Here is a 17383-nt window from a genome sequence, read left to right as displayed (position 1 = left end):
TTCCACCCTGCCCCAAAGAAACACGCACTTCTATTTGATCAAAGGAGGTATTCTGTCTATGTGATCAAGAAATGTCTCATAGACCAGATCTAGTAGATCTCTCCCGTCCCTTCCCCCTCTTTGGCCACCTCATGTCAGTGTGAAATACAGCTATGAACTAGTGTAATTGGGTCAAGAAGCTGTCAATGATCTGTCCCCAAGGAGTCCCAGATAGCTACAGTTGTATGTATACTGTTTCGTTAATGATATTCCCAATCATGAAGTCATTGGTTCACCTGCACAGGTTCAATTTCCCATTGTACATCTTCTCAGTCCACTTGGCCAATGTTCAACTTTTGTAAACGCTGTGAATGCTTATCCATGACTGTTTCAGTGCTACTTAAGTGTTAACAATGACCACTAGTCATTTTGTGTTGTAATCCTCATTTATTCATGTAACTAATTCAAAAATATTTGGTCCATAAAAAGAACTAAAATTCCCATTCTTGATCGCAGTCACTCTACATTTGATTGGCATTTAGCAATGATTAATAGAGTGACTGTGTACATAACATAGATGTCCAAATTGTGATTTTTTTTTTGTCTTAAAGGGGACAGTTAAGCTAGGTCTACTAAGGCAAAGAGCTTTAACTTTTGGAGATACCCGGATATTTAACTGATGTAACATTCTACTTAGCTGTTTGATGTTGTCCTACGTAGTCCCATCATGGTTCTCGCTGTCTTATTTTTTCAAAGTGTTTGTTGGCTCTGTCTTACACTGTTCTCACTGAGTTCATAAATAAACCAGGCTTGTTGTTAACGAGTAGCCCAAGCACAAAGTGTGACTTTGTTGACATTTTATGAGACTTTCCTTGGTCCTTGACTCCCAATAAAAGAAATGTTGTATTAACTGTGACTTGTGTTGATTTATTGGAAAAGACAGCTCACATAGCTGTCACTTGTATATGTATAAATCAAAACTAGTTTGTGATCCATAAGGACCAAATATCTAATTAGATTTAAAAAAATCGTTGTTAGAGACAATTTATAAATGATCCCCTGTCACCTTTAAATGGTCATGTATTCATGTCAGAAACCCAGGTTCAGTCTTTCCTTTCCATATGCCATGGTGGAGAGGTCTTTCCTTTCCATATGCCATGGTGGAGAGTTCAGGGTTCCCCTTTGACTTCCCCCCTCTTCTTCTATTCAGATAAGTGTGCTTCTTCCCATTCCCTGTGCTAACGAAGTAAGAAATCATCTTTTCCTATCTGGAACACTGCTTCATCCTACCAGGATTTCCCTGTGGAAGTGTCGAGTGGAACTCAGCGAATTCTCTAAATCATAAATAATATTCTCCAAGGGTTAAACCTCTTTGTAATTTCCATTGGCCTTGAGAAATCATGGCACCAAGAGAACTTGCTGTTCTGGCTCCTTCCTCCAGCAGAGCTCTCTCGAATCAAATCCCCATCGAGCTTTCCCATCATGGGCACAGACCATCATCTTCGTCTTCTCTTCCTCTTTTAATCTGCTCAGTTTTCATGCATGTAAACTTTTGTCTTTACCTCTCCACCATCCCTTTCAAATTCTACCATCTGTCCTTCAAGTCTTAACCCAGCAGCCATTTCCTTTCAGAAGACTCCATCGTAGACATCACCAGTTACCATATGCTGACTTCCTCACCAAGATGCTTTCAGAGCGTCTTGCTAGATATTCCACCGAGTATTATGATGGCTTCTCCGTCAGTCTTCTTTCTCTGTAAGAGATCCTAAAGCTATGCTGCCCAGCATGCTAGACATTCAGCATATGCAGTCCTTTCAACTTAGGTGAATTAATATTAAATGAATTTCAGTTCCTTATCTGTTTTGACTACATCTGAAGACCTGAGTGTTACATGTGCCCAATGCCCACCCTTTCATAAGCAGTATGGCTGCCCACTTTTCATGATCTGGATCCTGTCCAGCTCAGTTCTAGAAAATAAGCACTCTGTTTTATTGGTCATTTTACCCTCTATCAATGATGATTTTAAAACTAGGGGTTTTCATCTGAACCATGAACACAAAAGCATGACTTGTATTGTTACACTCTGAATTATTCCATGACTGAAATATCATACATACTGGACTATCTACAAAGGACATTAACTCGTTAGATGTAAAGATGCCCAGAGCACTGGCATAGAAAGCTAGCTGAAAAAGTATGCAGCAGCCGTTCACAGCGTAATGTTAAGTCCTCCCACGATATCTGCGGATTGCATGGCTCGTCTGGATCCTTAGTAAGATGTAGTCTGATCGCTTTTCTCACGAGCCATGGTGCTGCTATGTAGGAGATATGTCTTTGGATATGTAAGGACTCCTTGTCTTGAGGATACATAGTCACATCCCAAGGATAACTGAGTGGTATTACCAATAAGATTACCAATGACTTTGTTTTATGCGTTCCCAGGCAAACCAAAGAAGAAAATGGAGCTTTTACTTAGTCAGTAAGGAGCTGGAGAGATGGTTCAGAGGTTAAGAGCACCAATTTAGTTAGTGAGGTCAAAACAACAGTGACTCAAGTAGACAATAGATTTGACCATCCCTACTTTAGTGGAGGGTTAGCCAGATTTTATTAAAATATTAATTATTTATTGGGAACATGTTTATTGCACGTATAGCATATACCGGCCAGGTCCTTATTGGATATTAGGAAAGCAGCAGGAAATAGGACAAATGTGGTCGCTGCATCTATAGTGAATGATATGAACGGAATTATTTCAGTCACTTAGCAGTACCCAGTATATGAGTTCTCACACTCAGTTGCCCTTGGTCACTGCTTAGGGTGTTTGAGTACTGATATCCAGGTCTTTATTTTCTCAAAGCCCTTATAGAGCTTTGAATAGGCAGATAAACCTGAGAACTTTTGACCTATTGGAATATGGTATTGCAAGGCCTTGGGGGCTGAAGCGGAAGAACTGCAAACACAAGCATTACCTGAAGTGTAGCTTGGGAAACGGAGGCATCGTCTCAGAACAAAGCCTTAAGGAAGGCTAGAAATGGATGAAACCCACTTGTAAAGACACGTGCCCAGCATGCACTAGGCCCGACCTCCAATCTTCTGTACAATGAGTAAATAAGACAAAAAATGCTAAGAAAACTAAGAATTTGGTATTGACAGTTGATATCAGGTTAGAGCCAAAAGGGGAAAATTTAAATTCACTTGTTTAACTTATCTTCATTTCATTTTTTTTGTCAAATTACTTCAGAAGACAAATCAATACTTAGTCACTGAATCAACCAGAGTAGCGAGATAATGACTCAGATATGAGCCAAATTAGTTTCTAATTTTAACAAATACTCTTTGCTATAGTAAACTGCTCCAGGAAATAAAATTACCTTCAAACCAGGAAAGAACCAGTATCCGCATAATCATAATTTTTAAAAGTCAAACATCAAATATGAGCACTATAAATTCTATTTGCTAAAAAAACCCCACATGTGTACATATGTATAACACACACACACACACACACACACACACACACACACACACGTAGTAATAAGGGTGGCGGGGCTGCGTCCCCAACACCCCGGCCGCCTGCACGGCTAGCTTTACCCTAAATAATTACATGGACACTGTATTCATTTAATCACTGCTTGGCCCTTTAGCTTTAGCCCTTACTGGCTAATTCTGATATACCGATCAACCCATCTCTAATAATCTGTGAGCACCGGTCTTACCGGGAAGATTCTAGGTCGGAGCTTCATCGCATGTGTCTGCCCGGGAGTGGGGCATGGCATCTCTGAGGCATCTGCTCCCGAGAGGAGAGCTGTGGAGTCTGAGCTCACTTCCTCTTCCTCCCAGCGTTCTGTTCTGTTTACTCCTCCCACCTATCTTCTAACCAATGAGGGCCAAGCAGTTTCTTTTTATTTAACCAATGACTTTCCTCCATCACACACACACTCCAGGAACAGGAGATCGGGTCTCCAGGAGGTCTAACTGTTTTCTTGCAAAGATCAATGTGCCTATATTCAACTGCACTCTTAACTAGGAAGGACGTTCTGCCTTGGAAGAGCAGAAATGACGGTGGGAAGAGAAAAATGGAAGAGCGCCCTGTGCTCTTGTGTCCTTGCTCCCTGCCTACTTCATTTCACGGCATTCCGTCCTGTTTAACGCTTCTCAGTACAGGTGAAATCTGTCAGTCTGTCTGTCTCCAAGGGAAAAGTTGACATTATCAAATAACTACTACTTTAAAAATCGCATCGGTGACCTGTCCACTGTGCCCAACTTTCAGATTCTTCTTATGTGAGGAAGGATGAAGAGCATCCTGGAGCTCTCTCCTTTGGTCCCCGTTTTCACAGCATGGAAGACCTCACGGGGAAATGTGTCTTTCCGTTTTCTAGCCCAGTGGTTCTCAACCTTCTTAATGCTGCAGTCCTCTTGCTTAATACAGTTCCTCATGCTCTGGTGACGCCCAACATAGATTATTTCCATTACTTCTCCATAACTGTTACTGTGTTACTGTTATGAATCATAATGTAGGTATCCCTGTTTTCCAATGGCCTTAGGTGAGCCTTGTGAAAGGTTCCTTTGACCCCTAAGGGCTCGTGACCCACATGTTGAGAACCACTGTTCTAAAGCCGTCAAAAATCAAACCAGTGTGCACACACTTCCTTCGGCACACCTTTTGGTGTTTGAGCATCTACAGAGCTGGGAAATTTGTATTTCTGTTCCAATTCCCTCACGCTGTTGTCTAATCCCATTTTCTCTTGTTCCCCATGGAGAGAAAAAAAACAGCTGGCTCCCATTCTTTCTAAATTCAATCTCTTCATGAAGACACCTACCTCTCTGCCCTCTCTTTTCTGGGATGAATAACAATTTCCCATCAGGAATCATCTCTTGGATTGAGTGTGCTCGCTGCCATGTCATGTATATTCATGTTCAATACATAATGTTCTTATTTCCAACAAGCTAAGGCCCAGCACAAAAAACAAGCACATGGATCATTATTTTCATGAATGAAGTTACAGGTCCAATAATAGACACTGAATAAACAGTTGAGGACGATTGTCTTCTCATAATCACAGGTCAAAATCTATCATATTTTCTTGTACAAAGTATTGACAAGCTACTGCTTTGGGAAAGGTACATTAAAAATTAAATGATCAGATTTCAGTTTCCTTAAAGGGAGTCCCCCCACCCTGTGCCCTGCAATGGAATGTTCCATTTGACGTTCCACGGCAGGAGCCACCATTGCTTGGACAAAAATAGATACAGTCTTGAGCATTCAGTCAATGGAGCAATCCCATTGTCTGAACATTCTTCTCTGCTTTGTCATTTGCATTTTAATAAATCCCAGCATACATCAAGCTGCCCTGCATTGCATGAGTGTGGCTAAGCACGTGTAGTTTACCATATGCAGCCAGGAAATCCAAACATGCAGCTCCTCTAATGTGCCAACATTTGCTTCGCATAGATATTTTCCAGATCCTTCTATGGTACAGAAATACACTCCCAAATAAAAAACCAATATTTTTCAATACAATTGCTGTCATCCACTGACATCTCATTAGTATACTCAGATTTTATAAATAAGGGGAGCTGTAAGGTAGAGGGCAGGTGTGCCATTAGGTGATCTTAGAATCTTAGCGCCTGTGAACTCCAAAAATGATTCTATAGAGGGCAAAAAAAGAAAGAAAAGAAAAAAAGAAAAACGACATATACCTATTTCTGCCAGTTTCCTTTCTGTTCACTGAGTAAGCTCGTGTAGCCACATTTTAAAGTCACCTCACATTCCACACTACCAAAATGCCAGGCAAAACCAGCCTTAACAGATGTGTATGTGTGTGTGCATGTGCGTGTGTAATTATTTTTATTAATCTATATGCATAACTTAGTTCATGCTTATATTGGCCACCAGCTGCTTCAATGCTTTGAGACATTTGTTTCCCTGGCTTAACAGAGCCCAGTGAATTTTTATGCTGCAGCAGAGGTACACAGTGATGGAGTGTGCTTGAATATTGTCAGGTGGCAAATCTGTGGTTAGGGGAGATGTCTGAATAAAGAACTCTAGAATCATCTCCACTCTATATATGATAATAATATATTATATATTACTACCTAGAGCAATATATTATTATATTAATAATATACTCTCATACATTAATTATAATCATATATTGTGTACTATATATTAATATACAGTAAGGATATATTGTATAGTGTATATTACTATATATTATATATAACTCTACTTGAATATATTAAGTAGTAATATATAGTTATATATAATATGTGCCATCATATTATGTATTAGTAATATATTACATACACTAGTAATATGTATGTTCTATGTACACTAGTTATATACACACACACACATATATCTTACATCTCAGGAATGAGATTTAAGTCTAATTTTGGTTACATCCTTTGTCCTTAATTATAAGCTAAATTGTTTAATCTTGCCCACTAGAAACTCTCATTGTAGGCTTCTCCTCTCAACTTTCTGGTTACTGTTTGGAGCAATAATTGCCAAAAGACCAGTGCTATTTGCAACATCAGTGAATCTGCTCACTTTTGAACTTGAAATAAATCCTTTAGGGAACCTGGAAAGATTTTATTGTCTTACTGATGCTTGGATTGGTTAAAATGCTTCCCATGGAGACTGTGAACAGTTCCCAGATGCTATGTGGACGGGCCAGGTCTGATACCATAGTGTACTAGCACCAAAAGAAAGAAGAAGGCCAGTTACACCGTAATACACACACAAGTCCATGAGTATTTCTTGGATCCAGAAGATGTCCTTACTCTTACCAGAGTGTGGTAGCTAATGGGAAAACATGACCTAGTCGACAACAGAATAGTCAACCACAGAATAACCAGTCTCATGCAGACCCTGAGAGCAGGGCCCTCTGCAGCTTCCTGCTCTACCCGAAGAGCAATACATGAACTCAGGGGGGAAAAAAGGACAGGGGGTTATAAGTGTAAATGACACTAGACTTGAATAAACAAACTATCTTACCCCTCAGTGCGGAGAATTTTGACCCATATGCCAAGCCATGAAGTCAAGAGACCCGTTGAAAGTGTTGTCCTCATGAGTGGAAGGCCCTAGGTTCTAGATCCAGTTCTATCGCTATGGTTTGAGTGTGACTTGTTTGCCCCAGGGTTCCTGCGTTCTCCCAGCTGACACTGTGGAGAGGTGGTTTGGAACTTTTTAAGCTGTGGGCCTATTTGAATACCCGTGAGCTATTTGGGGGTGTGCCCTTAGAAGCATGAAGACATTTCTTGTGGAAACCTGATTAGTTCTTAAAAGATTATAACAAAAGCCCGAGCCTGGGCCTGCCTAATCTTTCCTGTTTCAGGTATTCATCTCTTCCTCCCGCTCATGCTTCTGCCAGAAAGTGATGTAGCCAAGAGAAGGTCCCGGAAGAGCCTGCAGTGTGTAGTTGGAAGGAACCTTTAGCCTCGAAACCTGCAAGGCAAATAAACCACTTTTCTTCCCAAAGTTAACCTACCTTAACTATCGCGCTCTCATCATTTCTAAAAACAGAACAACCCACCTTTCTGAGCTAATTTTTTTCAAAGTATTCTGTACTTGACTCAGCTTTTACATACAATGAAAAACACAGCAGTTGCCGTAGTTATTTTGCAAAGATTTTTAGAAGTAATTATAGCTGCATTTTCTAGATGACCCTTAGGGTATACATACCCCAGGCTTTTGGATACCCAGTTAACAGAAAAACAGAACGTCCAGAACGGACTGCAGATGTCTGGGTCAAATTTCCTTTTGAATTGTAGGTTCACAGACTTTCAGAGGTGAGGAACTCACCCACACCTCTCTGATCAGAAAGTCCGGCTCAGATGGTTTAAATATGAGTTCCCTAGACGAAACCACTGAGGCCTCCTCCACATGCCCTTGTGATCCATAGTGTCTGATCTCCTCTTTGTTCATCAATCCTTCAGAGAGTGAAAGGGGAAAGGGACGTCCTCCCAATGCCTTCCCTTCATCAGGCTGCACATACTAAAGCAAACCCCTTCATCATCCTTGTGGGTGTCGCACCCCTGTGTGTCCACCTGCCTCCTAAAATTTGCTCCTCTGAATTGAATTCAGTTTTGTAGAAATACATTCACAAATAGAGAGGGGGGATAATTGTTGCAGAGTCTTACATTTCTATGAACAAAAATTAATATTCATCTTCTTAGAAAACATTTAGCAGTGTCTGAATGATGCGGGTTGAAGAAACCCAGGTTAACTCCAAGATAAACAAATTATATTTTCTTTATTATAAGGGGCAAACTCACAAAAAAGAAGTCCAACCTCAGTTGTGTATCACGGGAACCATGAGAGAGAGAGAGAGAGAGAGAGAGAGAGAGAGAGAGAGAGAGAGAGAGAGAACGAACCCTGGGCAGCTGGGCATTTTTCTCCCAGTAAAGGTCACGCCCTAACCTGGCCCCTGGCCCCAGAGATTCTCCACCAAGTGCCAACCCACAATGCCTTACTACATGACTCTGTTTTAAATTTCACACGTGGCCCTGCCAAATACCCATTTCATCATCCTTAGATTCAGGCAAGTCAGATCCCAGTCTCTTACAACTATTTTATATTACTTTATTGTGTGTTTGCAATGCATTTGTGTGTGTGAGGGCACCTATGTCTGTGTGTGGAGGTTAGAGACCAACCTCAGGGATCATTTCTCAGGCACCATTATCTTTTCTTCTTTCTTAGATGTGGTCTCTTACTGGTCTGGAGCTTGCCACCTAGGCTAAACTGGCTGGCCAGCAAGCCCTACGAATTCACCTTTCTGCCCCTCCCCAGAGCAGGTATTGGAAGCATTCATCACCAGGCCTGGCTTTTAAACTATGTGCTATTCACATGAAACTCACGTCTTCTTTTTTTCCTCCTAAAATAAGTTTATTAGGTATGTAAATATTTCTCTAAGTTTTCTAGTTCACCAGATTCACTCAAACTTACCCCAAAGAAGCAAAACATTAAGTGACTTGTGGAATTAAAGTTCCAGATATTATATTATCCTGCCATAAAACTGTATCAGAATAGCTCATGTCAATATATGTGTGTGTATGTATATATACATATATATGCATGTATGTGTATATATGTGTGCGCACATACAATTACATACGCATTTTTCAAATAGTTAAAGGGAAAGTCAGGCTAGGAAGCAGACATCTAGGTTACTGGCAGTGACAGGGAAAACTGGTTGGATCAGCACTTCGCTTCAGTTAACCAAAAGAGGGAAAACTTTGTCTTTGAGGAATGGAGATGGCCACTGCTTGCGCTGATGTTTTTTTTTTTAAATATTTTTTTTATGGCTTATTTAACTTTATTTTATGTGCATTGGTGTGAAGGTGTCAGATCCCCTGCAACTGGATCTTCAGACAGTTGTGAGCTGCCATGTGGGTGCTGGGAATTGAACCCGGGTCCATCTGGAAGAGCAGTCAGTACTCTTAACCGCTGAGCCATCTCTCCAGCCCTTGCGCAGATGTTTTTAGTGACTGCACTTGCCTCTTTCTGAAGGAGAATTTTAGAGCAACTGGCATTGGGATTCTTGTGCCCTCAAAAAAGATGAGTACAAGTAAATATGACTTCAGAACACACCTGACTGGTTTCTCTTTGAGTAATGATTCCCCATGTGAGAAGAGAGAATGATGGGAGGTGGCTGTGGCCCAGGACTGACCCAAGTGATTTAGTTACAGAGTGCCTAAAGGAATTCATGGCAAGGCTTTTCAACTCACTTCAGACTCTCTGAATAATTTAAACTTTAGGAGAAAGCTGTTACACAGCCTGGGCCCAGAGGACAATTCTTGCAAGGCTTCAGGGGTCTGTCTACACTATCAGATGCCAGTGATGTCTAGAAACCCTTTTTCATGTTTTCTCTTAGTCTTCCTGTGTTGAGTCTTGGCAACTTGCTTCTCCTGTTTCATTTGCTAGTGATCTTTATTTCTCCCTCCCTTTCTTCCTCTTTCCTCCCTCCCTCCCTCCCTCCCTCCCTCCCTCCCTCCCTCCCTCCCTCCTTTCTTCCCTCTGTTCATCCCTTCTTCCCACCCTCCCTCTCTCTATCTTCTTCCCTCTCCCATTCCCTTGCTTCCTATCTTTCTCCTGATGTGGGAGTGTCATATATCAATCTGTTGATTTCATTGGCTAAGCAATAAAGAAACTGCTAGGCCCATTGGATAGGCCCACCCTTAGGTGGGTGGAGTAAACAGAACAGAACGCTGGGAGGAAGAGGAAGTGAGGTCAGACTCGACAGCTCTCCTCTCCAGAGCAGACGCCTTCAGAGAGACGCCATGCTACCTGCTCCAGGGAAGATGCACGCTATGAAGCTCCGACCCAGGATGGACTTAGGCTAGAATCTTCCCGGTAAGCGCACCTAGGGGCGCTACACAGATGATTAGAAATGGGCTAAATTAATATGTGAGAATTAGCCTAGAAGAGGCTAGATAGAAATGGGCCAAAGCAGTGTTTAAATGAATACAGTGTCTGTGTAATTATTTCGGGGCATAAGCTAGCCGGGCAGGCAGCTGGGGTTTTGGGGACTCAACCCCGCAGCCCCGAAGCCGCTCCTATTACTACATTCTCCCTCGCTTATTTTTTCTTTCTTTAAAAAAAAAGATTTTTATGTGTGAATGCCCACATATATGTGTGCACCGCATGCATGCCTGGTGCCCACGGAAGCCAGAAGAAGGCAACAGGTCCCCTGGAGCTGTAGTCACTGATGAGATCTCCACAACTGAAAACCAATACACAAAAAGGCTGCAAGTGTGGCTTCATTTCTTATTCTACCACCACCCCCTTGGGTAATTCACCTTCATACCATGTATGCATGTCGTATCAAGATACAGCCACACATAGAAAGCACCATCTGACTCTATCTGTACTTTACTTGAAAGGAAAGGAAGAAAGGAGACAAAAGGAGGGAAGGAAAAGAAGGGAGGGAGGAAAGAGAGGGAAAAGGGAGGCTTCTTGAGATGAATCCTAGGCTGTCCTTCTGTCTGCATGCCTTTGCGCATCTTTATCTCTTTTGCTCCTGGTACCTAAGAGCTGGAAGTGTAAGCACTGTCAAACCCATGCAGCCATCTTTCCCCTTCCAAAGGTCAGGACAGCTCACTGTCTCGCCACCGTTGCTTTCCACACCACCGCTGGGCTCAGCAGTGACCTCGAAGGACAGCTAGACACTGACTGCTTGGCCCCAAGGAGAACTTTTCACTCTGTACGTGTGGGAGCAAGACCAGGGCTGGCATATTTTACAGGCTGCCAGGCGCTGCTGCGGAGCCTGACAGGACATACTGTAAAGTGCTGCTCCAGTTCAAAACTGTGGTTTTGTCCTCCCTGAATTTCTCTTCACTATGATAAACAAAGGCTGTTCCTTTAACTTTCTCCAAGGACACAGATTTCTAGGACTTGTTTGTTTGTTTGGTTTGGTTTGGAGAGAGGCTGGATTAAACTCATGGAAACCCTGTCTCAACCTCTCACACACTGGGATCACAGCATGAGACACCACTCTCAGATGCATAAACATCTAAGAATTTTTCTGAACCTATATGCATCTGGATTTCCAGATATGAGTGTCTGGCTAATTCTAACACACACACACACACACAGCCCCAAAAGTATCACCTATGGTTGACTCCAAAATGTCAGAGTGACCCTAATACCTTGTGTGCACAACACCTATGAGATACTATCTCATCTTGATAAAGAGGATGTTGGAGGAAGGAACAGACAACATGAAGATGTACATTAGAACTCTGTTCTTTAGACTCTGAGTTCAAGGTTCTAGCAGAGATCTTGGAGAATTTGTTTTTAATTTTTTGAATCCTAAATCGAGTGCAGGTCACAGAATTAAGACAAGGCCTCTTGATCTCTTAACACTGCCTCCCACCAAGAAAGAAAGAAAGAAAGAACGAAAAGGGAAAACAAACCTGAGAGCTGGGAAGACGTCTCAGTGGATAAGAGGCTTGCTGAGCAAGCCTGCGGGCCGGTGTTCAGAGGGCCACGCAAAAGCCAGGTGGGTGTGGCAGCCCACCTGAACTCCAGCTCTCTCTCCAGGCAGAGATTGCAGCTCTACAAGGACAGGAGTCCAGAGTGACTAGCAGAAACAGCTGCATCTGGGTTCAGGGGAAGAGTCTGCCTCACTAAATGAAGTGAAGCGTGCCGAAGGAAGGTGTTGTGCCAGCTTCTGACCTCATGCAGAAGAGCCCAGGTAGGCATGCATGTCACAGACAGACACAAACCCCACGAAACATGTGCCTATCATACACATGCACACACAATTGCTTTAAAGTCATAGAACTGCTTAATTTTGAATCCACCTTGCTATTGGCTATGTACATAAACTCAGATGAATTTAGAATTCCACTGAAAGACTTAAGGTGCAAAAGCTTTCCTTTGACTTCTAGCCTATGTTGAGTTAGGGCCCTGCCATTGGATTTTAGCTTGCTAAACGTAGTAATCAGAGTCCAGTGTGTCAACAGATCTTACCTCCTGTAGTAAAACAATTTCTATGTCATCCTACAAATTGATAATGATTTTTTTTACAAAGTTACTGTGTATGCATAATGATGGTTTGGAATTTGTGAAACAGGAATTGAGATTTTATGTATATTTCCAGAAATTGATACAAGAATTCAAGAGGAAGAAATTCCTCAGCGTACCAGTTTTATCCTGTGTATGCTCTCCGTGTATCTTACTCTCTTGCCTCTGTGGTATTCTGTCTGCTTTGTCACTTCCCGTCTTGCCATGTCGTCAGTGATGAAGCAAATCGAGAGTCTAACGTCAGGGAAACTGCAAAGCTGGATTGGGTGTTTTTGATGGGTCCTATTGTTTGGCCCCCAAACCACTGTTGTAAAAATCAAGGCTTTAAGTATTTGACTAACACACAAAGTCTTTCAAGGAATATCATCAAGGATATAAATAGCACCAATGGTCTGAGAGTCTTTCATTCAAATTAGGCTAGCTTAATCACATCATTGTAATACAACGCACAGAATTATATACATCAGCTTTGCAAGTAACTACTCACCGGCTTGCCCAAAGCAGTATAATAGTTTGTGTTAAACCAACACTTAAAAAAAAAATTATAGCACCAACTGGCTCTATAGCATTTCAATTATTTGCTATGCACTTTGTGTTTAACTCATCCAGTAAACATTAATTGAGGATTTATTATATCCTGGGACTGCAACAATAAATAACACATAACCTAGCCTCCAAGGTGCTCGCCCAGTGAGAGGAAGCAGGCTTGTAAAGACATGCGGGTCCTAAGGAACATTCAGTGCCAGGAAAATTAGTAGGGTAGGTTTCTACCTGACGGAAAAGAGAAGCAATATCTTGACAATGGTAAGAGATGGATTTGAGAGATCCTACTGAAGGATGACTACCCGGCGCTTTCCCTAGTAAGCGAACATAATGAACGTGGCAAGACAGCATAGATGGAGAATTTTGCATTCGAAAGTCAAATCAAAATGGCTCTCGGATGCTCTGTGTTACCTCTGACTCCATTCCATCTGTTCTTATGCATAATTATGTCAAGTGCATTAAAACACATTTGCAAAAGAGTCACTGGGTGGAGAAAACAAGCGCACTCTTTGGGCTGTCTTCCTAGTCCCAATAAAACGCACTCACTTTAGGAGAATGCTCATTCTTTGATACAGCAGCATGCTTGGCTCTTGAATCATCTAGCGAAATAGATAAGTCAAAGATGTGCACCATGAAAGGCATGAGGTCCTCATTTCTTTTAAACAATGGCATTTCTTGGAGGCTCCTGGTTAATATCACAGCATATAATGAAGACAGACAAGTGTCTGTGTGGTAGAAACAGTTGGGCATATACAGGGATCAAACTTGACCTCATGAATACCAAGATCGTATCGTTCATTGTAAAAGTCGTATGATGACAGAAAAAGGTGTCTTCATGGTTTGAAAATTCTGAATGTCTTCTTAAAAAGACACACACCTCCATGCCAGTTGTGTGATGCATATCTGTAATCTTAGTCGTTGTGAGGTTGAGGCAGGAGGAATGTCATGAATTTAAGGCCAGTTGAAGAAAGATAGAGAGAACTGGTCTCAAGGAAACACAACAAAATGATCTTGCCTAATTCTAAATGAAAAAATTCTAAATGCCACCAACCCAACATACTAAATTAATTTTGAGCTACCTCTCTGAAGGAGGCTTACAGAAGCCTTCTGCAGGCCTTTGGAGAAAATGGTCTGTTTTCATTACTTCTCTCTTGCTGTGAGAAACCACCATGACTGAGAACATTCAAAGAAGAGTTTATTTAGGCATATGGTTCCAGAGGGATAAGAGTCCATGGCGTTGGGGAATCATGACAGCAAGAATCAGGCCTGGCAGCAGGAGTGGGAAGCTAAGAGATCTTTGTACCACAAACAAGAAGCAGAAATTAAACTGGAAGTGGAGCGAGGCCTTAACCCCTCAGCGCCCACCTCTCATGATATATGTACTTCTTCCAGCAAAGCTACACCTTCCCAAACAATGGCGCCAAGTGGAGGCCCACTTGCTCAAGTGGCTGAGCCTACTGGGGACATTTCTCGTTTAAAACATCACAGAGTATGTAGCCCGTGATTTGTTGAGTGTGTCTCCTGAACGCCAGAGGTCAAAGGATAATCCCTATTGACCCAATGCCAGGCCACATTTAAAAGTAGGTTTTGAAAGCTTCAAAAGTCATACAAAAGCAAGTCGTTGTACTCAGTTGCCTGTGTGATCTTGTATGAGAGTCCGTCTCCATTTTAGCCGCCTAGAGTACTCTGCGGCGATGACGGGCTTCTTCACTGGGCAAGCGAGTCCTCCTTCCAGATGAAGAGTTATTGCTGTTGCAGATAAAGTTACATCATAAAGAAGTTTCAAAGTTTATTGGTTTCTGCATCCTCGCGTAAATGTGTATGGTATGTATGTGTTCTGTGTATATAAATGTATAAAGAGAGTGTGTGTGAGAGAGAAATCAAAGGAGGGAGGACACACGCACAGAGAGACAGGGACACAGAGACAGAGACAAAGAGAGATGAAGTTTGGAAGTAAAGCATTAATGACCTGGGATTTACCAAACTGCGTTTCGGTTTCAATATCAGCCAGCTGAACCCCTTCGCGATAGTGGACAGTAGGCGAAGGAGCTATGTGTGCACTAAGTAGATCTCCACACCTCTTCGTTCAGCTTCTTCTTTTCTTGCCCCTGGCTAAATAGCCAACCATGTGAAGTTCCATGGCTACTAAAGAACACATGCCCTTCATATGGTAGATTTTTATTATATAATTGATGCACATGAGTCCTTTGGGATCAAACATTTGTGCAGAGTGGGCGCTGTTCTTCAGGAGCCAACAGATGCTCTCCCACAGTGATGAACTTGGAGGGGATTTCCCACTCCTCACCTCAGTGCCTCTGCCCAACCCTCGGCTCTTCCCCCATCTCCTCCCTTTAGGGCCTCAGGATTCTTCTTGGTACCTATGAGAATAACTGATGGATTAATCCTTCTTTGAGATATTATTTAATAAGGTGGGTTCCTCCCAGGGGTATTAGCGCTTTAATAAAGGAGCCTTATAGACTGTAAAGTCGTAAGAGCTTAGAGCAGGATTCTCCCAAGACAGATCTTTTGACACGGTGGAAGACATGTGAAGGTGAAAGGGAGGGGCCTGGATAAATCACTTTTATTCGTGTTTCCTAACACCATTTAGCTTTGCGAAACTGTTAAGCTGACAACGTTCCTCTTTTGTTCACGACGCTTCTCCTTTCTCTATTCCATGTTCTCATTCGCCTAGACACTCGGCACTCTCCCCTTATTCTACCGATCCCCAAGTCCAGACCCACTGGAGTCTAGATGCGCAGGTATACCCACCTGGAATTCTCTCTGCCTTAGGCATCTCTATGTGACCGTGCTGGCAAAACTAGACAAGTTCATCTGCTCATGTGGGGAAATCCAGTGATTAGCCAGGTCTCTAAAGCCTGCGTGCAGTCTCCTGGAGCCCAGGACATCACTCTGCAGACAGTTCACCATGCATATCAAACCTTTACTGCATTGTCTCGGAAGTCTTGCTGTGCCTTCTCTGGCTCCTTTTTTAATTTTTGTGGTATTAAGCTCTGGAAAAAAACCCAGACGCCATCAGTACCCCTCCACCTGCCTTCTCCTTGTCCAGGTGCCACCACCATCCCAGCTGCTTCCACAAGTGCAATGACAGCAGTGCTTATATACAGAATCTAGCCTGGGCCCGAGACATCAAGGCTTGGCCGCACCTCTCACCTTTGATCCCACCTAACCTTATGACTCTCTGGACTGCCGTCATTCCATACACCCTGCAGGCAATCATCCCTCTCACACTGGCTGTGGCTACAGAGTTGCCTGTTGGCATGTAAGACACAGTGGGGTTTTCTTTTAACTTTCAAGGTTTAACTGCAAAACCAAAATAGTCCCAGGGAAAGGTTTAAAGACTGATGGCATCGTCAAGATCACCTCATTTTTCCTTGTGATTTTTCTTCTCTACACACCCGGGCTTATTATTAATTCATCGAGCTCTTCCCCACCCCCATCCTTGAGTCTTATCTTTCTCCTCCTTTATCCCTTTCTTCTCTCAGCCATTCCTCTTACAGCCTGCCTCCCTTTCTTCGATACACACTCAAAATGATTAGCACGGATGGCATCCGTGTGGATCAGTCTTAGAAACTGATTGTTGGGCAAGATGCCATTAATGGCCACTCTGTTCTGTTCCCCGCCATCAAGCCGCAGCACTGTCCGTGAGCCCCTGCTATCCACATTTCAAATCTGAATTGAAACATCAGTTCCCCAAGGAAGCCTTTTATGACCTGCCCCCAATTAGATCTTGTCCCTTTGTTTGTGTTCTCACAACTTACTGTAATGTCTTTCCCTCTGTCATTCATGGATTGCAATTATATATTTGGGCTAGGGTTTGACAAGTGCACGACCCATGCACTGGCTATATGGGCTCGGTGTGTGAGTGTGTGTGTGTATGTGTGTGCAGATATGAGACTTTCATTCACCACTGCCTTACTCTCCTTGGTATTTTAGTTCATTCTTGGCTCCTGGTATTGATAAGTGCTAATTCATGCTCATGATTGCTAATGCTAACCTTATGGTTAGCTTGGTCTTTATTACAAAACTGAGTCTGACTCTCGGTAAGATGTTTATAAATTAACTTTTTATTCCTTCCTTTCTTCATGAATTTTTATTCCATGCATCTGTCAAATAACAACAACAATACACACACACACATGTGCGCGCATGCATGCACACACACACTGATGATGATTGGGAAAAGGAAATACGGATGAAATGGAACTATGGTCTCATAAAAGAAATGTGTCGCTGTGTGGAGGACAAAAGGCAGATAGTACATGATTCTAATTCAAAGCAGAAACTGTCTGCTCCCTAAGAGAAGTGGAT

Source organism: Microtus pennsylvanicus, chromosome 3 (assembly GCF_037038515.1).
Source record: "Microtus pennsylvanicus isolate mMicPen1 chromosome 3, mMicPen1.hap1, whole genome shotgun sequence".
NCBI classification, from domain to species: Eukaryota; Metazoa; Chordata; class Mammalia; order Rodentia; family Cricetidae; genus Microtus; species Microtus pennsylvanicus.
This window is presented reverse-complemented; position numbering follows the sequence as displayed.